The sequence below is a fragment of the Ambystoma mexicanum genome, chromosome 1q (genome assembly GCF_040938575.1).
Source record: "Ambystoma mexicanum isolate Mex_15411 chromosome 1q, UKY_AmexF1_1, whole genome shotgun sequence".
Classification (NCBI taxonomy): Eukaryota; Metazoa; Chordata; class Amphibia; order Caudata; family Ambystomatidae; genus Ambystoma; species Ambystoma mexicanum.
Genome location: NC_090922.1, coordinates 115,505,552 through 115,531,902, shown reverse-complemented (window position 1 = coordinate 115,531,902; position 26,351 = coordinate 115,505,552).

Sequence of the window (26,351 nt, the reverse complement as noted above, 5' to 3'; positions counted from 1 at the left end):
GAGCAACAGCACCGTGAATAATCAAATCAAATAGCAGTAAATAAGGGGATGACATGGACAAATTCGAGGTCTCTTCACATGTGACTCAGAAGGTGAAAACAAGGGCTATTCATTAGAGACTCATATGAGATAATGGTGTGCTCACACTCCCTTGAAGGTTCCAGGACAGTGAGCAGCCAGCAAGATCAACTACAAAAGGAAGACTTTGGCGTATGGCCGACCGATGAGAGATGGCGGACTATTTGGGAAAATGGGGAGTAGTGTGACAGGAGTCAAACACCTAAGTTAGGTTTCACGTATGTGCTGCTAAAGAGCCAAAAGTCCAAGGTTGGGATAGTATTTCAAGCAATCAGTGGGTTTGAGGGACAATCTAACATACAATGTTGAATAGACCAATCCACTGCCATTTTGTCTGCTCTAATCAGTACTATATACGTGCTTAGAGGTAGTTCAAGGGCTGCCCTACAGATAAAGTGTACCCAATGATGCATTCTATGTTTTATAAGTAGATATGTTCCCTTAGCCAATTCCTTTCCTCAATAGGTTTTGGATTTTGCCACATAGAATGACATCATAGATGACACATATTGGGGTATAAGACCTCTATGTAATCAAGCTACTGTGTGAGTGTGCATTCATCAGTCCGATATTTGTCAGGTCTCCCTATTGTATTAAATGAGAATAAAGTAGTACTTTTCCATATTCCTTGAGTCGGTCGGATTATCTGGTCTCAGATCATTATTTGTAATACCATGTAGCACAAAATACACTTCAAGGTGCTAGAGCACACCTTGCTGTGCCTGGTCCCACACACATGAACAGTGGAGACATCAGGTCTCTTGATTTTCTGCCAGAGCATTCCAGCTGGAAGGAGTTTGCCTTTTTCAGTCCTGCCACACCAAGATTTTATCCACATCAGTCTCCAAACTTGCATTCCCAGAATTCTCTAAGCTTTGCATGGTTCTCTGCTTGCAAGAATATGGGCATTTAAATGTTTAATAGTACTGTTTTAATATTTTACTTTTGCCACATTTGTTTTTATTTATTATTATGTATTTTTGTCCTTGATTTTGATTTTATTGTATCAACCCACTGTATATACATTTTTTGCGCTTGTTGGTGCATGTTGCCAAAATAAAGTTATTACATTGAACTGAGAAAGGGGTGAATGGGGTATTTCCCAAAACTCCTCTACATTCTCCAAATGAGCCCACCACAGTGGCACGAGCTGGCAACGCCCAGTTTACCACCTATTGAAGGAGAATTTTAAACCAGGACGTCCCTCTGGGACATTACCATGCTTATCCAAGACTGAGTCAGGTCGCAGGAAATCCCCTCCCTAGAACCTCAAGATCTAGCAGGTGCCCACTCTTAAGAACTAAATCAAACAGCAGGAAGAGGACTAGGAAAACACCCCCTGGCACTTTCCTAAAGCGCACATTGTGCCTCCTCCTCCCCCAGCTGGAACAGCACATCAGACAACCTGCCTCCCCCTATTCAGCAGCAGGACTTGCATATCCAAAACAATGATATGGTCGTACTAGAAACCCCAACTCGAAATTCCCAATGAAAAGGGGAACAAGCAGGACTTAGAAATCTGAAATTCCCTAGAACCAGAGCCCCAGATAGAAAGCCTGCTGGGTGCTATATCCCAGACACTGGCCGAAACCAGAAAATCAAAGGAGAGGGAGAAAAACAAAGACTGGGGGATAGTGCAGACACTGGTGTAGGCCAGACCAAGGAGGGAGAACAGAGCCTGTTCTGGGCTGTATCCTAGACACTGGCATAGGCCAGACCAGGAGGGAGAGCACAGACAGTCTGATGAGACTCTGAAGTCAAGGAGTGGGCTGGGCGGGATAACAGTGGGACTGAGCGCGCCATACTGAGGCCTGTCAAAATAATCAAAAAGGGCCATTCCACCTACTTGCACATCTTTCTAAATAGTGGGCAATCTTGCATGTCATCTTGCAATCTGCCACTTAATGACATATGTGGTATCCTCAACCGATGACATAATAATGGCCCTAGTGACCGTTCTATTATTTGCAGGTGTCAGCATGAGCGGACCATGCTTATTTACAAGTGGGGCTCCCGCAGCACAGCCTACGCCGACTTCAATAAATTGCGACACACACCGCTGGCAGTATGGAACCTTCGTTATTCAAGTTCCTCACAATACTCACAATACTGATCCAAGGGAAACCCCATCCCTTCCCTCGTCCCGCTCCCTCCCTAGCCCAACATTTAGGCCTGAATACGGGCCGGCCGCATAATGATGCGGGAGGTTGCGGGACTCGCCACGTCGCAACGTGACAGCAGGGACTGTGAAATGGTCTTAACACTATTTTTACTCTAACATTTCATTCATAAACGTGAGGCAGACTTTGTAGTGTTGTATCAGGTGTGAAGCGGTGCACTTGCAACCAAATTATTTGCAACATGAATATTGATTTTATGAAAAGGCCATATGAATTTACAAAGCCCTGTATGGTAGTCAGAGGAGGTGTTACGTGATAATAAGCGATGAAAGCATGAGCAGATGTAACAGAAGAACGGAAAAAGAGTACTCAGGTCAAACATAGAGGCCACTTAGCTCAACAGCTGTTTGTTTTTGTCCACCACAATGTGCTGGGGCATTTTTTCAAGTTACCTGCAGAGCCAAGGGGAAACATTGGCATATCCAGATTTCGGGTTACCTGAAGAGCCAAGGGGAAACATTGGCATATCCAGATTTCGGTTATCTGCAGAGCCAAGAGGAAACATTGGCATATCCAGATTTCGGGTTACCTGCAGAGTCAAGAGGAAACATTGGCATATCCAGATTTCGGGTTACCTGCAGAGCCAAGAGGAAACATTGACATATCCAGATTTCGGGTTACCTGCAGAGCCACGAGGAAACATTGGCATATCTAGATTTCGGGTTACCTCCAAAGCCAAGAGGAAACATTGGCATATCCAGATTTTCGGGTTACCTGCAGAGCCAAGAGGAAACATTGGCATATCCAGATTTCCGGTTACCTGCAGAGCGAAGAGGAAACATTAGCATATCCAGATTTCGGCTTGTATGTCAACTACAAAAACAGTTAAGAGGCACCTCAGGGTAATCAGCGCCTATGGCCAGCTGCAGCCCTCCGTCCTGCACCTTATAGACCTTAGATAATTGACCTCAATGAGAGCAAATTAGACAAAATGCTGCCGACTCAGCTGAGCACAAAACTGGATCTATCGCAACACTAGCCCCGCACACAGTCTGCAGACTGTGCTGGGGGCGGTGGGGTACAAGCATCATATCTTGGAATGTGGCAGGTGTAGCAGCCAAAACACAGGACGACGATTGGGTTGGCTATCTTGGCCAATTTAATATTGTCTGTCTCTAGAAAGCCTGGTTAACATCACCATGCTCTAAATCTGAGATGGGTGGATGGCGCCAAGAGTATGTCCCAAACTCAGGGAAATGATAATACTGTGTCTCACTTGACATGATATAAACTACTTAATAAATTACACATCGTTAATGTTTATACTCCCTCTAAAAAGGATAGCAGAACGTTCATGGAGCCAAGGGACCTCCTGGGTGAGGTTACAGCAGTTGGGAAACGCGGCAATCGTCTGGTTATGGGCGATTTGAATGCCAAGTAAGCCCCCCCGCTCCGAAGCACACAACAAGGTCATAGTTTTGGAGGAAGCATACAGAATACCTGAGAGGAACATAGTCCTTAATATGCCAGACCGAGGTGGTAGACAGCTTGCCCGCCTTCTATCTGAGTTCTCTGTGGCGAAGCTGAATAGTAGGTCTCCAGGTGATACACCTCCTATGCACACTTTCAGTAAGGGTCTTTACTCCTCTACTATTGATTACACGATTGGGATCTGCTATCTGTATAATCGGGGAGCAGAGCTTCGGGTGAGGAACGCACAGAGAGTGGCCACTGGCATGGTGTTACCTTTAGTACTCCTCGGCTGTGAAGTACAACCCGACCTTGAGATGAATACCCCTTTCACAGCCGTTCCAAACAGAAAACAAATAGGCAGTTGTCTTTACTTAGATGACATTCATTCCCAGCATCTAGCATTCCTCCAAAATAAGCAGGCTCCAGTTGAACTGGTGGCATCCTTTGAACTGCTTGTGGCCATGGTCCGTGACAAGTTATGTGAAGGGCAGAACACGCATACAAAGAAGGTATCCCATATACATGCTGATGCCCCCTTGTTTGACGCCCAATGCCGGGAATGGAAGAAAGCCTTAGATGAGGCAGTCATGGCTGAGCCTCTTCTAGCCCTTTAAAAATTACAACTAAAAAAGGATTACAAATCATTACTGAAAAGGAAGAAACAGGATTTTATTTTAAAAAAACATTGGCACACTCTTGCCCAAGCACTAATCTCCAATGATCATAACCAATTCTGGAAGTTGGTTGCTAAGTGCTGGGAAAAGACGGGGTACATCTAGGGATGAATAGTCCAAGGTAACAGGTGGATGTCTCACATCCAGAAGATTATTTATGATGAGCACGGGGAGGAGGACCAACTCCGATTCACCAGCACTAATAGACAGATCAAGTTTTCCGAGCTGGAGATTTCAATGGCCACTAACCAGATGAAGGGGAAAGCTGCGGCCTGGACAGGCTGACATGTGACATTTTTGTGGGGTTCTCCAACAGCTGGGCTCCGATCTTGGGTACCCTATTTGGGCAATTGCAGAGGCCTCCAAGGTCCGGAATCTCTGGAGGCATTGAATAATAATCTTAATAGTATTATTATCAATATGGAGCTCCTAGGTTCGATAAGTGTTTCGAGGTTTTGTAAACTGAAGGTGTTGACACTGATGCTCTACGGCAGTGAAATCTGGGGCCGTTGAAATTGTAAGCTCTTGGATAAAAAACATAGTAAATTCTTGAGGCAAGTAATGGGTCTTCCTCCTGGAAGCCTAAGTAGGGATCTTCGAATTGAGATAGGGCTTCAGAGTATTGCATCTCCAGCACAGAATAGACATCCGACTTACTCCACTAAGCTAAAATTGGACCTCTCCGACAATCCAAATATAGTGATGGGTTTCCTGAAATGGAGGCCTATGCGAGTAAGGGCACATATGCCTGGTATAGGAAATATATAAGGAAGAAAGTAAGCTCTGGAACTATATGGCTACCTAATGTGGGGCCGATATAGCCAAGGGTAATCTGGAACAGGCTAAATTAGTCATAAAAGCCTGGTCTAGAAAAAGGGTGTTGGATTCAGATGCGGTTCGAATTCAATCTTTGCCTTCTCTGGCAACGTACACTGAGCAAAAGGAGACCTTGACAAGCCCAGGGCCAATCAGTAAAATGAATTCCCCTACAGGAAGGAGGTTGTTAATCATGGCCCGACTGGATTTGCTCCTCTCTACAAAAGGGCAAGTTGGCGGAGGGTTTTTCCAAAATGCCTGTGTGGTATGGGATCTGATGAAGATCTAGCCAATTTCCTTCTGATCTACCCATTCTACTGAATGAAGAGGAATGAGTGGTCAAGGCCACACTTCCTGGGGCCCCATATCAGATCATGCAAGGAAAGCTAAGTCTTTGCTGCTCAACTGTGAGGTTTATAGATATAGCCTTAAACATTAGAGTGCACAAAGTTCAAATTTAGGCAACATGGTAAGAGCTATTATGGGTATTTTCTGCTATGCGGACTAAATAAGTATTTGTATATATGTTGTGTTAATTAGGGGTCCTCATTTGGGTTAGACTAATGTTCTCGATTTTAATATTTTATCTGAATAAACTCTTGAATGCTTTTCTTAATGCATTGCAGATTATATTGCTGATTGATATTATTATGTCCATCATTTTAATGTTATTGTAGTAATCCTAAATAAACATTTTGAAACTGAATGCACTACCCTGCTCCCCTTGCCCTTCCCCTAATTTCTTCTGTTCCCCTACCCCAGGCAATTTGAAAAAACATTGTTGTAATCTGGCACGTTATAAATAATGCTCTTGGTTTTATTATGTCTATCCATATTTATGTTTGGGTTATTTTTTCTGTATTTATCCACATTGATTTGTTTGCAATGTCAGAAAATAAGCTGTAACTTTATTTACACAGAAAAAACACATTAGCAAATGGCTGCATAGCTACATATATTTACACAACTTAAAAGGGAAATCATTTCTTTTTGAAACTTTCTGCTATGTCATTTTACACAGCCACTGACCTGCAATCCATCTTTATATGTAAAGCGGAATGTATGGATGTGTGTCTGGCCATACAAATCCATACCGTTGAACCCACTTCCACAAAATTTGCATAGATTAATCTTTTGTCTGGGGCAAGATATTAGTCTATGTTTGGATGCAAAAATTGTGTATGCAAAAACCTTTTGGATGTGTGTTTGTATGTTTGTCCGGCTATACAAATCCACACCATTGAACCCACTGCTACCAAATTTAGCATGGATTCCTCATTTGTCTGGGGCAGGATTGTAGTCTATGTTTGGATGCAGAAAATGTACTCCCTAGACACCCTCATTTACTGATGCTCACCCCGATTCACTTCAGTAGGTACGAGAAGGAGGCAACATTTGGAAACGTGTCTGAAGCAAAATGTTCGATGTGTTGGTTATTCCTTTTAAATGTATTGTTAATGTATACAGTTCTAAAGTGTTTATTAAAGCATTTTAAAGGGAATAAAAAAATATAAAATTTTCATTTTTTTTATCATACCACTCCAAATATGGGAAATGACTAGGTTACAGTTTACTTAAGCTCATTCACAAGAAGAGAGCACGATCAATCAATCTTTCTTGGACACTTTCTCAAATGTGCTGAAGCCACTGAGTGACTGAACATGGCGCACAAAAAACGAACATCACTTGGAAAAGCTCCATCTGATGCAAAGCGAAAATCAATATCAAGAGCTTCTGAAACACAGCAGACGACAGGACAAGAGCAACAAGAGCAACATTCTCCAGGGCAAATGAGACACCAGAGCAAACTGAAACAAGAATTGCTGACATGAGGACAAGAGCAACATTCTCCAGGGCAAATGAGACATCAGAGCAAACTGAAGCAAGACTTGCTGACATGAGGACAAGAGCAACATCCTCCAGCGCACATGAGACACCAGAGCAAACTAAAGCAAGACTTGCCGACCAGAAGACAAGAGCAACATCCTCCAGCGCACATGAGACACCAGAGCAAACTAAAGCAAGACTTGCCGACCAGAAGACAAGAGCAACGTCCTCCAGGGCACATGAGACACCAGAGCAAACTAAAGCAAGACTTGCCGACCAGAAGACAAGAGCAACATTCCCCAGGACAAATGAGAAATCAGAGTAAACTGAAGCAAGACTTGCTGACATGAGGACAAGAGCAACGTCCTCCAGGGCACATGAGACACCAGAGCAAACTAAAGCAAGATTTTCCGACCAGACGACAAGAGCAACGTCCTCCAGGGCACATGAGACACCAGAGCAAACTAAAGCAAGACTTGCCGACGAGAGGACAAGAGCAACATTCTCCAGGGCAAATGAGACACCAGAGTAAACTGAAGCAAGACTTGCTGACATGAGGACAAGAGCAACTTCCTCCAGGGCACATGAGACACCAGAGCAAACTAAAGCAAGATTTTCCGACCAGACGACAAGAGCAACGTCCTCCAGGGCACATGAGACACCAGAGCAAACTAAAGCAAGACTTGCCGACGAGAGGACAAGAGCAACATTCTCCAGGGCAAATGAGACACCAGAGTAAACTGAAGCAAGACTTGCTGACATGAGGACAAGAGCAACGTCCTCCAGGGCACATGAGACACCAGAGCAAACTAAAGCAAGACTTGCCGACCAGAGGACAAGAGCAACATCCTCCTGGGCACATGAGACACCACTCGATCAGGACACAGGCAACGCTGAATGGAAAAAAGAGTGGCTTCCGTCGTAGTTATGTGTAAAAATGAGTAAAAATTGAAAACAAGAGCCTTAATTACAAAGCACAAATCAAATAGATAAGTTAAAAAAACAAATAAATACACATTTTTGCTGATTCCCATCCATTTCTATCGATTTTGTGCATGAATTATGGAAGTTGTCATTTGCTCATGGAAATGTATGTGATTTACAACCACAAGAGCATGCTGTCCACGGGTCATTCTGCAAGTGACGCGGCACGGGCTTCCACCTAACTAAGAGCAAAAATGAAAAAGAATATGTTTTCCTACAAAAGCAAAAGTAGCAATAGAATTCCAGTACTACCCTTGCACAATATAAGACTTAAACGCATAGACAGTATGTATCTAAGCGTTTTGGTAGGAGAGCGCTGCATTTCCAGGGTTCCACCCTCTTGAACGTCCTCCTGCCTCATCTTCACCTTGAGCTTGAGTGTCCTAAGTACTGCACATCCTTTTTGGCACGCCTGTTCGGGTATAATTTCCGCTCATGGGGTGCTCTCACATGAGACATTTTACTTCAAGCACTTACGTGTACATGCACTCTATGACGCAACCTCATGGTCAATACAAGATTTTAAAGGCCATAAAACGACTAGCCTATTTCTGTAAAAAAGCTTTGTCAGGGGAAGACTTCTTTTTATGTACATTGTTGAGCCTGGCAATGTGCAAGTGTGGGCACTTTATTCTGGACAGTGAACCTCAAGCTCTTCTAATGTCCATAAAAAGCGTATATCATGCTCGTGCAGGGACCCTACCCTGAGAAGGGGTCACGCGGGAAAACGTTATATTCAAGGTCAGTTTCCAGCCATTCAGTTTATGCCTTGAAATCTCCATTTTAGGGATGTCGCCAATATTTTGGGAGTTTTGAGGGCAACTTAAAAGGGCATTAGCAATTCTATGTCAAAACCAGTGGCGAGCATTAGGTTTCAACTTTCTTTATTTCTACTCTTCCAGCAGACTTAAAACGTCACTTTTCCTTTAATAAATGTAATTGTATCAGGGAAGGGATTTTATTGATTCTGTGTTTTGTATATTGTATGTGTTTGATGGACTTTGCATCTGAATAAACATATTGACTGACTGACTTTATTAAACCATTTTTTTAAAAACAGAAAACATTCCAATAAAATTCATATCCCATGAACCCCAGTTTCTCTGGTAGTCCTATGCCCATATCGTGTGTCTGGGCCTTATGAGCTACTTCCTGCCCAGGTCCTTTCCTCTTCTTTTCCTGCTCTTCCATGAGATAAGTAGCACATCTTTTAGCTCCAGCCATTGAGAGAATATGAGAGTTTATTTGTGCATTTTTGGTACGTTACACTATTAACAAAGATTATGTGTGGTATTTGTTCTTGATCGTGTGTTACGTGCTTGTTTCTGCACTGCGTTGTGATATTGGGACTTGATACACGATGTGTTGATTAGGCGCCAGTGTCCTTAGCAGGTGTTAGGCTACAGGGGAGCACAGCCAGGCCTGTGAGTATCTGACTCACTCCAGGGTGCGCTGTGGGCAATAATTACACAGTCTCCTATGACCTGCAGCCGAACGGAGCAGTCGTCCTGCTTTGTTTCATCCCTGTGTGCACATGAAGAAAAGACATGTCCAGTGCGTGATCCCAGGTGCTCACGCACGCAGCCAAAACCTTTAGGGTGCTTTACTCTCATCAGTATCCTCACCGCATTCAGGCATGGCGAGTGAGAATTTTGCATCCTCTCCACCACGCACCGGCGCAAAATCTTTCCGGCCCACTATGATAAGGGAAGAGCAAGCACACATAAAAAACACATGGATCTTGCCACGTACCAAGGATTGTACCAACAGCTCACTGAGAAGGAGTTAGGGGAAGCTGCAGAGTAGATAGCAGCACAACCCATACTATTAGTGGAAGCTCCAGCACCGGAGCATAGAGCTAACAGCAGAGTGCTGGGCATTAGTAAGTCAAGCCCATCAAGCAATAAGCCGGCAGGGTGAGCACCAAAAAGAACACCCATAATCAATAAATAAGTGCAGAGCCCCATTGCCCCCCTCCATCTACCAGTCCCACAGGACAAGCTCTACAGCATGCACAGTCCAGGCACGCAAGGACTAATATTAGAGACTCATATGATGGAATCAGATGATGGGTGCGTTGGGAGCCCAGACCAGGTGTTTTCCAAAGAGGATTCTGACTTGACACTCAGTTTCAAAAGTGTGTTCAGGAAATTCACTGGTCAATGCGGTATCCCAAGGGGTGCGCCCACTCCAAGATAGGCTGGAAGCCCTGACATATTTCATTGGGGATGGCCTTAAGGAAAGAGGTTCCCGAAGATGATACCAGCACATCCTCTCAGCTGCCTGTCAGTGAGGCAATGAATAAGGGGAGAGACCATACCCATTAGAGAAAGTGCTCTTTGACCGCCCCACCGCTTGGGTCCTGACAATGAGGGGGAAAAAAGCCTCCTGAGGCTGTTGACGGATTTGAAAAGCTGAATGGTGCCTTCATGAAGTGTGCAACCGTGCTGAGCCTCCTATCCCCTTCCCCAGGGGTGCAAAATATAGGGAATTATGATGACTACTCACCAGAGTCCGTGGTATCGGATTATAGGTCCTCCCAAAAGTCAAAGAGTGGGAAGAGGAAGTGCAAAGAGAAGCACTTGGAGGAGCCCAAAGAGGAAGTAACAGACATGTTTGACCCTGAGTCAATCGTACACCTGAGATCAAACGACTGGCTACCGTCACCAAAATTAGCGACATACATGACCCAAAGGCTTCGCCAGCCGATCGAGACGGAAGTGAGACTGCGGATGCGCTCAGAGTGCCCCTGACCGGAGTTACCTGGGAAAGTAGCGGAGACACCAGAACTAGACCCGAAAATGGTATCCAAAGCCTCGAAAGATCAGGGACTGGGCCTGGAAAGGTTGCCAAGAGAAGGTCTTAGACATGGTGGGCCCCACAGCCAAGATTATGGACCTTGCGGAAAGGGCCAAAGATACAGGGGAGCCTGTGACCCCGACACCCTACCCAACTGGGTTTAGAGAGCGGTGTGCCTTCTGGGAAATAAAATTGTGCCCTATTGTCCGAGAGATGAAGAGGCCTGCTATTAAAAATAGACTCTTATTTGGAGATGCCTTTACAAAAGAAACAGGGAGATTCGTGGGCACCTATACGGCCCTTGAAAAAAAACACAAACGTCCATTAAAAAGATTTTCCCCGCACAAGTTTTTTCCGGGACGAGTCGCAGCAGAGGCCGTGCGTCCGGTCCCTTCCACTCGCAAAGGAGGCCTCAGAACCCAAGGGCACATTATCGGGAGTCACGTCATTTCTGGCACATGGGCACAGCAGTAGTGGATGCAGGGGATGAGGTTATTATAACCACCCAGGAGCGCAGTCAGGCGAGGACTACAATAACCTACCCGCCAGTGGGGTGCAGGACATTGCTATGCTTACAAAGGTGGCGAATGCTTTCAAGCGATGCATGGCTTCTACAGACTTAAGCTAGAATTTATAGGTGTGCCAGTGCCGCGAGCCAGACCTCAGTGGTTCACGCAGGCACGAGAAGAGTGCAAACTCCTAAGTCAATTGAGCGGTAAGTCAAATGAGCAAGGGTGCGATACAATGCAGCAGGAAGCAGCATGAGCATTTGTAAGCAGCATGTTCCTGGTACACAGGAAAGAGAAAGTGAGACCAGTGATCAACCTGAAAGAGCTCAACAGGTGGATAGTGTACGGACACTTCAAGATAGAGGGAGGTCATCTCATACGAGACATCCTCTGGAAGGGGGACTGGCTAGTGAGGCTAGATCTGAAGGATGCCTATCTGACGATTCCTATCACCAGAGAGCACCGCAGATATTTTTATTTTAATTTTATTTGTTTGCATTTTTAAAGTGCTTACACAGCCCGCGGGCATCGAGGTGCTGTTGCAGGACTATGACTTAGATATCTCTGCTTCCTGTGTAACAAACATGTATGGAAATTCAAATGCCTCCCATTCGGTCTCACCTCAGCACCTTGTGCTTTCACGAAAGTAATGAGACCAGTAGCAGCAGCCATGAGGGAAAGGGGTATCCACATGAAGGTTTACCTAGACGATATCCTCATGCTGGTGAGCAAAAAGCAGGTTCTTATCGAGCAGTTGCAGGGGGTGTCTCAATTGCTTACATCTGTAGGTTTTTTGATAAATCGGGAAAGGTCTGAACTGGTTCACAGACAAAGCATGGTGTTCCTGTTGTTTGTGGTATATACGACCAGGGGCGACACTAGAGCTGCCAGCTCCCAAGATGAGAGCGATAAAGAAAGAAGTGAGAGCAGCATTAGAGAACACTGTGATATCTCTTTCAAGCCCCGCGAGTCATTAGCGAGGAGTTTGTTTCTCCTAATCTAGAGATTGGTTCTGCGTCCTCTTTTGTAATCATCTGCAGACTTGGTTGTCATTACAAGGGATTTCCTCCCCTTGCCCCACGTTGTGGGTGGCTTCACTTGCGTGAAGGTGTGACGATATTTTCGGCGGAATGAGACGCCTTTTGAAGTATCTTGGTTTTTCAATGAAGAAAAATTAGCCTATCTGTCATTTACCACATTAAGGCTGGTTGCCTGAAACTACCCATTCAACACGGTGTTGAGAACAATAGTGGATGTTTTAAAGGTTCCGCTGAAGAATGTTCGCCCGAAAGGGGCTTTAAAGAACAGAAACATGTTGGGATTATATGTTGTTTTAGTGACACATTTAGGTTTTTTCTATGTATTGTGATATGTGATATGTGATTTCGTCTGTGTCCATTTGTAAGTGGTTTATTTGAAATTTAGCTTTTTAGATTTTGTAGGTTTTAGTGGTAGTTTTGTACACTGTATTAGGTGTGGGTAGTATCTTATGTTTTAATTTAAATATTCTGTATTAAACAAAAATGTTTTTTGAAATTTGGAATGTTGCACGCAGTCTATGTTGTCAAGACCTGTAGTGCCGGAGAATCTGTCAGAGGTGTCTAATCGTTGGGGGAGAAGGAGGAGTGGAAGTAGAGAAAGTTTACCATCTTATCCTTCTTTTATAATATAATCTATGTTCCCATTGGTGGAGTAAGATGTGATACATATAAATAGGATCCTGTGTACCTATTTGATTACATATCTCTAAGAGCACCAGCAAGGATTGCCGGGCTACTGGCAGCCATTTTTCCAGTCCCCTTGCATTACAGAGCTGTGCTGAGGCTGAAGATCCGGCATCTGCAGGAGGGCCTAGGGTACCACCAGTTAGTGCCCCTAGGTCAGGAAGGGTGGTTGGAACTGGAATGATGGCTTCAGAACATGGAGGCCTGGAACAGACGGGCCATCTTCAGAGACATCCTGGAACTCGTCATAGAGTCTGACGCCAGCAAAGCAGGCTGTGGAGTGAGGTGCGGCAACCAGGAGATGGGCCGCAGGTGGTCGCAGGAGGAATTGTCCCTCCACATCAATTGCCTAGAACTGCTTGCAAGCTCCTTCGTGATAAAAGCTTTTGCAAAGGACAAAGCTAGTGTTGCATCCTGCTCAGGATGGATAACATCTCTGCGATTTGTTAAATAAATCACCAGGGGAGCACGTGGTTGATGATGTTACTAGAACTAACGAAGGACTTTGGGCATTACTGCCTTGACCGAAAGATCTCTGTGGCAGCAGAGTATCTTCCGGGAGTGCAGAACGTAGTGGCAGACTGGAACTCCCGTCACTCGATGCTACACAGCAACTGGATGCTGCACAGAGAGGTGTTCGCCCGCATAGCAACCCTCTGGGGTCCCCTAGACAATTACCTGTTTGCATCCAGGTTGAACAAACAGTTCTTCAGCTGGAGGCTGGATCCGGAAGCACAAGGGACGGATGCTTTTCTTCAAGCCTGGTCGAACAAAGTACACTACGCTCTCCCCCCCTTCATGATGATAGCCAGGGTTTTGATGAAAATCAGAAGCGGAAGCCGTCATAGTAGCCCCAAACTGGAAGTTGCAAGCATGGTCTCCAATTCTAATGGAACATTCTTCAGATTTCCCACGAGTGCTTCCTCTCAGGGAGGATCAACTGTCAGATCTGTCAAAGAGGTATCATCCTCTGATGATGGGCCAACTATATCTACTAGCGTGCAGAGTATCGGGAGCAGATGGACCCTGCCGGGCACTTCGGGAACAGCTGCAGATTTTATCAAGCTCAGGAGTTATGAGGCAGCCTGGAGGAGATGGTGCATATGGTGCAGCCAGCGCAACATTTATCCCGTTTCAGCCCTTTTAGTGCAAGTGCAACATTTTTTGGCATCCTTAGCCAGGGGAGGAAAAGCTAGGAGTTTACAGATCAGCTATTTTGGCACAGCATGATTCGTTAGATGGGGCCCCAATTAGGAAGCACCCGGCAGTAGTAAGACTGCTAGAGAGCGTTAAGATCATTAGGCCCCCATCCCTAAATACGCGCAGTTATGAGATGTCGATGCAGTCCTGCAACTGTTTGTTAACTGGCCGCGTAACAGGGATTTGTCTAACCATCAGCTTTTGGGGAAGCTAGCTATGCTGTTGTGTCTGGTATCCTGTGGACGAGTTTTGGATGTGAAAGCGCTCGAGGCGGACAGGAAGACATGCTGTCCGGACGGGGTGACTTTTTCCATTGCCAGTGCCACTTGTCAATTATCTCATACCCTATTTTCTAGGGCAACCGAAACTGTGCGCTGCCAACTGTATCAAAAAATATGAAGCCAGGATGGATGAAGTACGTCCAGTAGGTGTATCTCAACTACTTATCATGCACAGGAAGCCGTTTAAGGCATTAGCTGCAGTGACTATAGCCTGATGTGTGCGATAAATCATGTACCTGGCGGGGATAGATGTGGCGTGGTTTGGGGTGCATTCAGTTAGGGGCGCCATGGGCATCCAAGCCTTTTGGTGCCGGAGCAAGCCTTCAGGCTATATTGAAGGCAGTGGATTGATCCCGCGACACCACGTTTAAGACCTCCTACCTTAAGCCAATTGCAAGTGTTGCAGCAACAGTGATGAATAGCTTTGAACAAGCATAATTCTCACCTCCGGTCTTGATGTAGAATAAAGATGACGCCTGCTGTAGCGCAGGGAGTCTTGAATCTATTAAAGACACAGAGGCAAGCATTATCCCGCCCAGTGATGCATCGCAATATTTAGCAGAGCTTAGATAATATTTGTTACTGGTTTATGATATATTGCATCTTGCTACCCTCCCTAATGCATGTCTTCTCTAGCAGGTGATGATCAGAAGATGTGCTGAATGTCTGTAGACGGAGGTGGCAGGATTTCATGGAAGAAGCTGCCAGCGTTGGCCATAGGAGACCCTCTTTCCAAGACTGGTACCAATTAAGCTATGGCCGAGAGCGACATGCTTGGTTTTATGTTGGATGTTCTGTTTTGGTTACGCCGGATGTCAGTTGGAGGGCATCAAAAGAAGAGGAAAGGACCTGGGTAGGAAGTAGGTCATAAGGCCCAGAGACAGGATATGGGCACAGGACTACCAGAGACACTGGGGTTCATGGGATATGAAGATTTTTTGAATTTTTTCTGTTTTGAAAAAAAAAAAAGAAGAAATGTTATTAAAGGAAAAGTGAAGATTTAAATCTGCTGGAAGAGTAGAAATAAAGGAAGTTGAAGAATAATGCTTGCCTCTGTGTCTTTAATAGAATAAAGACTCCCTCCGCTACATCAGGGGTAATATTTATTATCACACCATGTTCCTTAGGAATGGCTATAAACATGAGTAGTCTCATTTGCTAAAGTCCCACATTGGCATGCACCACTACGTATGCCTGGCACACCTTAACATGCCCGTGTTTCACCGCACAACAGTAATCTGCATGTATAATAGGATATATGACTGCTGAGTAAACAAATTCAAACATTCACAAAAGATTGTAAGGACAAAAAACTCCTGCCCACTTGTCCCAGTTAACAACACTGGAGAAAAGCAGATGGTGACGAAAGCATACAATTCATGTTCTGCAGTCCTTGCCTTTTAAGCACATGCCATTATGTATCCTTATGCAATACATGCAGTTTACAATGTGAAGTGAGCCTACAACCCAGGACTGTCTGATTAGTTCACACCTGGTGTAACCTACATCATGAGTTACTCTACTTTTATGTTGCAAAGACACAGTCCAGAAGAGCATGTGTGATAAAGTCACCTGTTTTTGTCATTGTTTTACATGGACTTAGAACTTGTTTATATGAATGATGTAATGGAATGTATATCGTCACAAAACAGTTCAACACATTTTTGTGCAGTTAACAACCGAAAATCATGGTCTTGTCAGCATTCCAAACTTTATCAAAATAGGCTGCATTGTGATTTAATTTATCACCAATCGTGAACACTCAAATGAAGCTGCAAAAGGTCATAGACTAGGGTATTTCCCACACTTCCTTCATGACAGATGGAGGTGTGTGCTGTAGCCAAGTATGACAAGAGCATTGCATAAAATAAAGAGTGTGGGAAAGACTGATGAACTGCTCCCAGCAATTGGGAATATCTTGTGATGGCTCTGCCAGGGCTAGTTTAGTATACCTCTGTCAACATTTTGGTTAGGTTAAGCTCCCAAGCCAAGACTGGTGTCAACACTGCTACATTTCAAGAGAAAAATGATGTCCCTTGCAGATACATGTTAAATGAATGGTATCTTTATTAACAAACGATCCATAGTAGGTGGCATTCATGCATTTGTCTCATGTCACAGAATTGCACTGTCGATACATTAAATAATCTGCACATTAAACTCGAAAATATCTCTGTAAGTCCTAAAGGGTCACAAAATAATTGATACCAACAGCCAGATAAATGTATGTTTCTATGATATATCCCCATGACTATTAAAATCTGTATGAGTAATATAATTTAAGCAATAATAACCAAGGCCTGTAACAGGTAGATAAAGCCTGCCATCTTGAATTTCTCTTGGCCATTTAACAAGGCTTGTAGCACTGTTATCATCCAGTATTATGATTGCCAAATACATCCTGTTCACTTATGAAGATAAGCTCTCTTGGGTGGGACCCTGTTTTCATGAATGAAAAGTAAAATTAAATCCAATATGGCTGCTGGAGGAAACAGAAAGGGTACTCAAAAGAGTAGCCCCCTTTCTATTTCCTTGGCAGATATCACCTGCTGGTGGAGCCGCAGTATCAAACCAGTCGAGAGCACATAAGAAAGATACATTTTGTATCATATTTAGTTGGGTTTGAAGTGAGGGTTGATGGAGAAGAAATAGGTGCACATCATCCTATTGAATGGGGAAGCGCCTGCGTGGGTCCGCCCACGCATTCAGTAATTTAGAAGAAGAAGAAGAAGAAGAAGATGGAGAAGAAGGGGGCAAGAAAGAGCGTTCTTCATATGCAGGCTTTTCTCAGCAGATACAGCTTTATTGCATGCCAGCTGAATGGCTACAGGGCACCACCATGGTGCTAATTTAACATAAGCATTGTATTGGATTGCTTGATTCTGATCTCTCAAATACATAATACCCATTTCTACTACCCCAAATAGTATAATCACAATGCTATCTAATGGCAAGAGTGCAATAACGCAGAAAACATTTGCAGTGATTTCAACACCAGACAAGATCTTTAAAAAGGCACTGTGTAAATTTCGAAAATAAACATCTAGTAGATCAAGAAGAATACACTATGTTAAGAATAATTTTCTATAGAACATATAAAACCCACTCAAAGTTCTGTAAGGGAGGCATGGTACCACAAGTAGATACTGACACAAGATTGCAAGTTTCAAAACCTTTATTTGTATATATTTAATGGGGGGTTGGGAGAAATCCTAGCTTGCCCTAATACTAAAATGGAAGTAATCTCAACCATGAACTAAAGGAAGCACAGTCCTGTCAGTTTTGTCAAAATAATAATGGGCTATGCTAAAAAATCGAATGCCTTCCCTTACCCTAAGATAACAAATGGGCGAAGAGATATGGATTGGGTCACAAAATCAGTGTCGCTGAGCAACCGTCTCTCACAACGTTTTGCAGCACGTGATAAGGGGGCACTCTTGGCTTGGGTGACACACTCTGGATCCAGACAGACAGATGCAGTTCAAAGATCATGGACCAGGGCCCACTTGGCCTACCACGATCCAGTTCCTTTCTTTGTCAGTTTAACAAAATGACCACTGTTCACAATCACGGCTCTGCTTCTTCTCCTGAAGTACAATTTCACCCAAGTCTCCCACTGCAGGGCTCAGACCTTTATATTACAGTTCATGGGGTTCCCTTCCCCAATCTTTGTTTCACATTCACTAGGCTCCCCTCTGTTGGGCTCAAGCCTCTTTTTTAATTACCTACTATCGAAGACTTTCAAATGTGCAACGATTTTTCTAAGTCCTCTGAATGATCACTTCGACCTTCTCTTGTTTTTCCCTTGTAACACAAAAGTTCCTTGATTCCTTATAACTTTGCAAACATACAAAAGAAAGTACAACAAAATCTTCACCAAATGATACTTTCTTGCAATGCCTTCTGGTACTTGCAGTTGCTCAACAAAATCTTCACCAAGTGACACTTTCTTGCAATGCCTTCTGGTACTTGCAGTTTTCACTCTCGGGATACCCTTCAGTCTGGTACACACCTTGTTTCCCACTTTCTCCATGTATTTCTTGTCTGTACAATATCGCAAAGACGTTCAATTGTACCGCTTCTTACGGTATGACCACTTTGCTACTTGGTATCGCGCTGCGCCTTTAACAATGAACAAGAGTCGTTAATCGCTTTCCTCATGGCTGCCGTCTTACACGCATCCTTCACTTGCCACTTTGTGGTTGCTACAATCTTCGTTTCAAACAGACCGGTCTTTCAGGGCATTCATTTCACTCACCGGCTGTGTGAACTCTTTGCGTTTGCTCACCGCTCTGTTCCTGCAGCCAAGGTTTGCAGTTCACAGCTGGTGTCTCACCTCCCCAACTCTGTCATTCACCCGGGAGGGTGGCTGATAACGTGGAAACACTATGCAAGCTTTCTCTTTCCTTTCAATCTGCCTTTCATCTGCAATCTTAAGGAACCCTGGGAGGTAACAACCTCGCGCAGGGCAGGGAGGTTCAGGGTTTCTCTTTCCTTGCTTCCAACCTTTAAAAGCAAAAACACTGAATGATTTACACAAATGTAGATCTCTTACCAATTAATGTATTTTGTGATCTTTAAGGACTGGAACAAGCCAAAAGCATCTATAATCGTTAGTAAGAAGAAATAAAAACAAAAAGTGATATTCATAATCTTTGCAATTGCTCCACACATGAAAACACTTTCTGGCTCAACACAAGTTTGGTGGTAACCCTTAAATGCAGTGGTAACGCTATTACTGCTGCATTTAAGGGTCTGCCAAATCACAGGTTTGGCAGGATTTATCCCCAGTTTAGAGCTGGGGGTAAATCTGCAGCAAATTTGCCGATTTTCTGCACTATTATCACGCACTACTACCGCCGATGGTAGTAGCGCCAAAAATTCCCGAATTCGCCAATGGACCAATGGGGAATGGGGAATTACTGTTCCACCAAACCCGTGTCCCCCGGCGCTAATAGTGCCGGGGGTTTGGCGCTAACGCTAATAGCCCCAGCAGTATCCCAGCGGTATTACCGCTGGGATACCACCCAACTTGTGATGAGGCCCTTTGTATTTTTTATGTTCCAGGAATCAGTAAAACTTATCAAAAGAAGGATTCATAAAAATAGTTGTATAAATACATTTTTCTCAAAGAAGGGTTCAATAGATCTAAGTATGGATCATAGCCCCAAGGATAATTTAACCACAAAATAAATGCCTGCTGGGGGTTTGTCTTTGGTTTTGCCCGATATTTCCACCAGCACCCGACCCAAAAAATACCCCCTTAACTAGACTGGGAATTGACTGCTTTATTGTTTCTGGGTAATCCCATGAGTCACCCATGTTGATTTTTGTTAAGACATTTTCACATGGGGGACCAAGACAAGGGCCTCACACTATTCCATCTTAGCACATCTTGCGTTGCAGCCTTATAGTCTCCTAACCAAGGACTATATCACATTACAAAAAAGTTTGGCAGCATTAGCATACCCCCATTTGGCCTAATTCCGTCCTCAATGGACTGTTGGGAGTGCCTGGACGCAGGGCAAAAATGTTTCTTACAAACATTATTCTCACCAGCAACTATTCTAGTGATGCTGTAGTATCCTCATATGTCTGCCCGATGCAGATTGTCTGATTGGGTCACTGCTCTTCCACCAAAACATTTTGGAATATTTAAGGTGGCGTCTACATGCCTTTTCATAAAAAAATCACTTTTTAGGAACTGGGATTGCCAATTTCTCTTGTTATTGAAACGTGCACCCAAGATATCAAAATGATCTACGCCCTCAATCCTAACGCCATTTAATCCAAATGAATAGAAGTAGATTTCATTTTGTGACAAATCATATTATTTGCTTTTCATGCATTTCATTATGAGGGTCTCGGTATTACACAATGTGATAAATTCGCTGAACACTTTCTTAAGACCAATTTGTGATGTAGATAGAGGAACAGCATCATCAGATTATAATATTATACGTAAAGTTGCACTGTTAAGAATAACGCCATCAACCGATAAAGCTAATAGAGAAGTGGAGTTGACGTTAATAAATAAAGAGAACAAAAAGTAGGCCAGCGCAATCCCCTAGTGCACAACTTTATTTTCTAGAAAGGGTTTAAGTCTTTCATCCCCTTGGCTCCAATTAACCTTTGCTTTATTATCAGTGTGAAGGGATTCAGTAGCATCAAGCAGTTTTTAATGAACGCCTTTGCATGGCTTAGCATCTTGACAACCCATTGCTATAATATGATCTCTGGAATCTTCCCAGATACCATACATGATCATGGAAATTCAGCGGCAATTGGTTGTGAAATACATCTTTCGGAATTAACTAAGCTGATGATTTATTAGGGCTTCTATAGGTTAGAATTTTCCAAAAGGTTATGCAAGTATGTTCTATTGCTGCAATTGATCCCACCCCATGATCGTTTTGTCCCTTTTCCTGGATTGAATCATAGTCTTGAAATCTGATCTAAGTTTTGTTATGCTGCAGCTTTTGGCAACCATACTGCTCCCTATCACCAAGAATAAGGCACTCTTTTCTATAATATTGAACATACCACAAGTGATTACCCTTTGATTGATTCAAGGCCGTGTGACATGTGGTCTTATCAATTTCACCAAACTATCATACAATAATTGTCCTTCCATGTTATAAAAACCTTCTCTATCCAGGTACAAACACAATAATGAAAATAATCAATTTGTTTCAATTTTAGGTTACATACATTATTGCTATTTTTTATATGTGAGATTGATGCAGTGGTGTGTATCCCTCAAGACTGGATACGTCCACATTCAAGGATATCACTACCAGATCCTGGTCACTTTCTACTTGCGGATGTACCTGTAATTCTCTCGCCAATGCCCAGTGAGCTAGGCCTATTCAAATTTAATCTAGGTGATTTGTAATAGTTCTTATCCTAAAGGCAGATTTGGCAGTTACATCTTCAAAACATCACCCATTGTAGGGTCTCAACGCCTTTAACTGGCTGTTAAAGACGTCCACTTGTATACTTCTGCCTTCCTGGTTAAAAACATCTTCCACAATGTTAATCCATTTCTACAAACATTGGATTGGAATCTGAGATGAAGCACAGGTGATGTGGATGAATGTAAACATTGCATGAGTTTTAAAAATTGAATATAATTGCTCTCTCCCAAATTTTGTGGCTGTTGTGAGAAACCTGAAGGCACTCTCACCTCCACTTCCCAGGGATCTTCGACTCAGGTGGCCAGGGAAGGGCCATTGCTTTTGGGTCCTGACCCTGGGGACAGGCAAGCGAGGGAGGACACCTGGGCAGAGAGTCCTTTGAGATTGGGCAGAGGGGGCCAAATGTCGAGACATGGTATCCCCCTTCCCTAAAACTGACCTACCCCCCTTCCCTCAGCCTTCAATCATCGGGTATTTTCATTCATGCACTATTCTTCCCTGCAAATACCCACCAAGTACAGAGGAGAGGGGGAAGCAACTTGGAGTAATGCTCACTTCCGATTTCAAACACCACTCTAGTACTGGGACAAAGAAAAGGGGTATGGAGACATCCAATATTGAAGGTCAGGCATGTCCCATTAATTGGGTTCAGAAAGGTCAGGCAAGACAAGCCAACAACTCACACCTGAGGCCCCTTGATTGGGCACACGTGTATAAAGGGAGGAGACCCAAGCAAGCAAGGAGAGGAGAACTGCTGTGTTGGGCAGAGACTCAGAAGTCTGAACGCTGGCATCAATCCCGGAGGACCTACAGCTGGTGGATGCAGGATCGGGAAACTTCAAACAGGAACGTGGGCAGCTGGGGCTGCCAAACCGATGAGGAGAGAGAGAGAGAGAGAGAGAGAGAGAGAGAGAGAGAGAGAGATGCTGTCTGTGTCGAGACGTGGAGGCAGCTGGAGCTGCAAAGACTGCCAAGAGCAGGGGAGACTCGGTCCGCGTCTATTGTGAAGCAAGAAGCCGGGAAGGGAAGTCGGGGCGTGCAGACGAACATGGCGTTCTGCTTCCCAGCTATGGAGAAGGTGAGCGAAGCAGCATGAGCCACCGCTGGTGCAGACGCAAAGCACCGGTGAGTGACAGTGGACACAGGAAGACCAGAGTACTCCCAGTGGACCGCAGACAAGTAACCGTCCGAGTGTCACACCCCTGGAGTATCACACAACTCCTTCCTAGCTGCGGAAGCCAAATGAAGTTGACCCCTCCCACCTTGGTTGGCACGGGATCCTGATCTTATATATATATACAGGACCACAAGGCAGCCTAAAGGGGGAAGAGGGTTAGGGGGAGGTTGTGGATAGGTAGGGGGTGTTATGACCACCGGGTAGAGGATTAGGGAACTTGTAGTTGGATAGGGAAAGGGAATGAAGGAAAAGAACATACAAAAACGCATATATCATGAAACTTCAGTAATCCTTCTTAATTAGGATTCCTCCTGCCTCCTGTCCTCCTAGATACCCCTAACATTGCCACAGACATAAGCACAAAGAACGTTATTGATGGCCATGAACAACGTGTAGCCACAACATAACATAAAACATAGGATAAGCCACAGCAGTCTTCTAGGAGCTCCGAGAGAGTATGTGAACCTGAATTTGACTACTGCTGTGACTACATACCGCAATAATGCTTCTGTGACCATGACTGACTAGGTTTTAACATAATAACAAGAGCAAGCAGCCAGAAACAAGTTAGCAACATTTATCCCTTTTCTTGACCAGTTTCAAAACAGGTTTGCTGCACATGAACACTCCAATTTACACAATTTGCAGTTGCCCCCACGAGTTTATATGCCATGAGCTGCCTTACAGCCTTTCTTTGGAGCCTAGTTACACTCCAGTGCCCCCGAAAGGGCATAGTTCATACACGTGAAGAAGCAAACGGTGTCACTGCACCACAAACAAACATGCACGTTGTTGTTCAACAAAGGTAGCAGGCGCCCCTCTCTCGGAAGAACAAGGCATGATAACCGGTTCAGTGGTTGTAAACCACATTGAGAGTTCACAGCCTTCTGCTTTTTGCTCACTGTACCTTTCACAGATGGGAAATATCCATTTGCATATCAGTCTTTGCCCCGCCCACACGGGCAGTCCAGCACCGAAATGCTATGGCAATTCCTCTCTGAACAAGAGTACCACCAGCAACCCCATACACATGTTTCAACCTTGTTGGGCAACATCAGTGAGGTGAAGCTGAGCCTCTCTAAGCACAGTGAGCAGGGAGACCACGTCTGGCTGCCCCCAGGTAACCTAGGGTGACCAACCCCAAGTTCCTTCAAAGAATTCAACAAAGGTAGCAGGCGCCCCTCTCTCGGAAGAACAAGGCATGATAACCTGTTCAGTGGTTGTAAACCACATTGAGAGTTCGCAGCCTTCTGCTTTTTGCTCACTGTACCTTTCACAGATGGGAAATATCCATTTGCATATCAGTCTTTGTCCCGCCCACATGGGCAGTCCAGCACAGAAATGCTATGGCAATTCCTCTCTGAACAAGAGTACCACCAGCAACCCCATACACATGTTTCAGCCTTGTTGCACGTTGTTGTTCTTGTAAGTACACTTAATTGCCACTTATCGGAAGCCTGGGGGTGCTGACAAGCACTACCACAGGCAAAGCATGGAATTGCATTGGCAGCCTCGCCGCTGCATGTGTCTCCGCAGGAGACCGTGTAGAGCGTTCTTCACTGCCCAGGCCCCAACCGCGGCACTAGCTTCATACTGGAGCTATTCTTGCAAGGAGAACGCTCCTCAGCATGTTTTTACTGCCGGGCCCAGGATTCAAAAACAGTCTTCCTCAACGTGAACCCCAACCTCCTCCGACCCGTGCCTGCATACAAAATCACCAACAAGCAGCACGGGCAGGGTAGAGGCTTAAGAGCCAACATGATTGCAGATTGCACACACCTGAACATAATGGCCAAAATACTCATGGGAAATGTAGTCTTTGAGTCTTTTTCTATTTGCAGCTCTCCAAAGCTACATTTTCCCTGAACTGGCCCCATTTTCCTAACGTTACCTCCTCTTCTAAGGACCTGGTTTACTTGGATGGGAGCGATGAAATAGTCTTACCAAAAGATCCGCATGTACTGCCTCAGCAGGTTCCCAAGAGTCTTCCTCGGGACCACAAACTACCCAAGAGATCAGACACCACAACTTGGAGCATCGCCACTTGGAGTCCAAAATTTGCTGTACTTCAAGTTCTTCCTGACCATCCTTCATTATGTTTGGAGCCTTTCTTGTCGCCACACCATGAGCTGCAGATTTAACCAAAGAAACGTGGAAAACTGGATGAATCCACATATGGGACGGCAATTTTAACTTCACAGCTTTATCTGACACACAATGTTCATTAGTATAAGGCCCAATAAAACGAGGCTCAAATTTGCGAGATCAAAACAATTTTATATTTTGTGTGGACAACCACACTTGGTCTCCCACCACATACTTGGCACATACTCTTACAGTCGGCTTGCCTCTTGTAATTCACCTTCGCCTTATCTAGATTCTGACTCGTCTTCTCCCGTATACCCAGAAGCTCCTGTGTGCGTTCCGTTACTGCCGGAATTCTGGTAAATTTTGGAATTTCCTCTGGTAACATTTGACAATCCTGCCCATAAATACAAGAATGAGGTGACATTCCCAAGGAGTCATGCTTAGCATTATTATAGCAAAACACAGCTAACCAAAGAGATCGTGCCCAGGATTTGTGGCATTCAGCCAAAATACATCTAAGATATTGTTCCATAGTTTGATTTACTCTCTCTGTCTGCCCATCCGTTTGTGGACGATAACTGGTGGATAATGCACAGGAGATTCCAAGCAATCGACAGAAGGCATGCCAAAAACGAGAGGTGAACCGAGACCCCCGATCTAATACTACCTTCCGAGGCAACCCATGTAATCTTACTACATGCTGCAAGAATAATTCTGCCAGAGAACTCGTACTTGGAATACCATCACATGCTATGAAATTAGCCTATTTTGTCAAGTAGTCTACAACCACCAAAATCATGTCGCAATTCTCATTCCGTGGTAACTCTGTGATGAAATTCATAGATACACATTCCCACGGATTCTGGGGCGTCTCCAATGGCTGTAACAACCCTGCCTTCTTCAAATGATCAGCCTTGGACCACACACAAGTTTCACACTTAGGGCCTCATTACGAGTGTGGCAGTAAGGGGTTAACAGTGCTGGTAAGGATGCTGGTGCCATTAACCCCTTACCGCCACATTACGAGGTCCCTTAGAGGGTCCCGCTAAGGACGGGTGGTTTTACCCCCTATGGGGGCTCGAATGGGAATGGGGATGGGTATTTTGAATGGGGATTTACCGGGTCCTCCAAGGTTGGAATGACCCGGTAAGTCCCCATTCAAGGGACACGGACACGAGTTTGACCCCCTTAGTCTTACCTTCACCAGAATTACGTAGAAGGTACTCACGAAAACTGGGATTCGTGTTCCACCAGGTTCTCTTTTCTTGTAACAGGTCTGAAGAAATGGTATGTCTCCCAGGAAGCGCTGAAGAGACCAATGTCTGGGCTCCTAGCGCATGGTGGGCGGCACCCTCGGGAAACCCTCCAGGGAATAAAACCCTATACAGGTAAGACAAGAGATCCTCCAATACTAGTCTGTTGTAGTTCGTGGTGATGGATGACTGTGAGGACTGTGTACCGGGCACAGAGGAGAGTCTTGATGGTGCCATAAGCAGGACGATCCGATGGCTAAAAGGAGCAGCACGGGAATGGAAACAAGTATGTGGCACCGGAGCAGGACACTCTGAAGTGCTGAATGAGACGCCATGAAGGAAAGAGCTGCACGACAATGGAGGCAGGTAGGCACCGCTGGAGTAGGATGCTCTGCGGGGCTGAATGAAACGCCGTGAATTGAAAAGAGCTG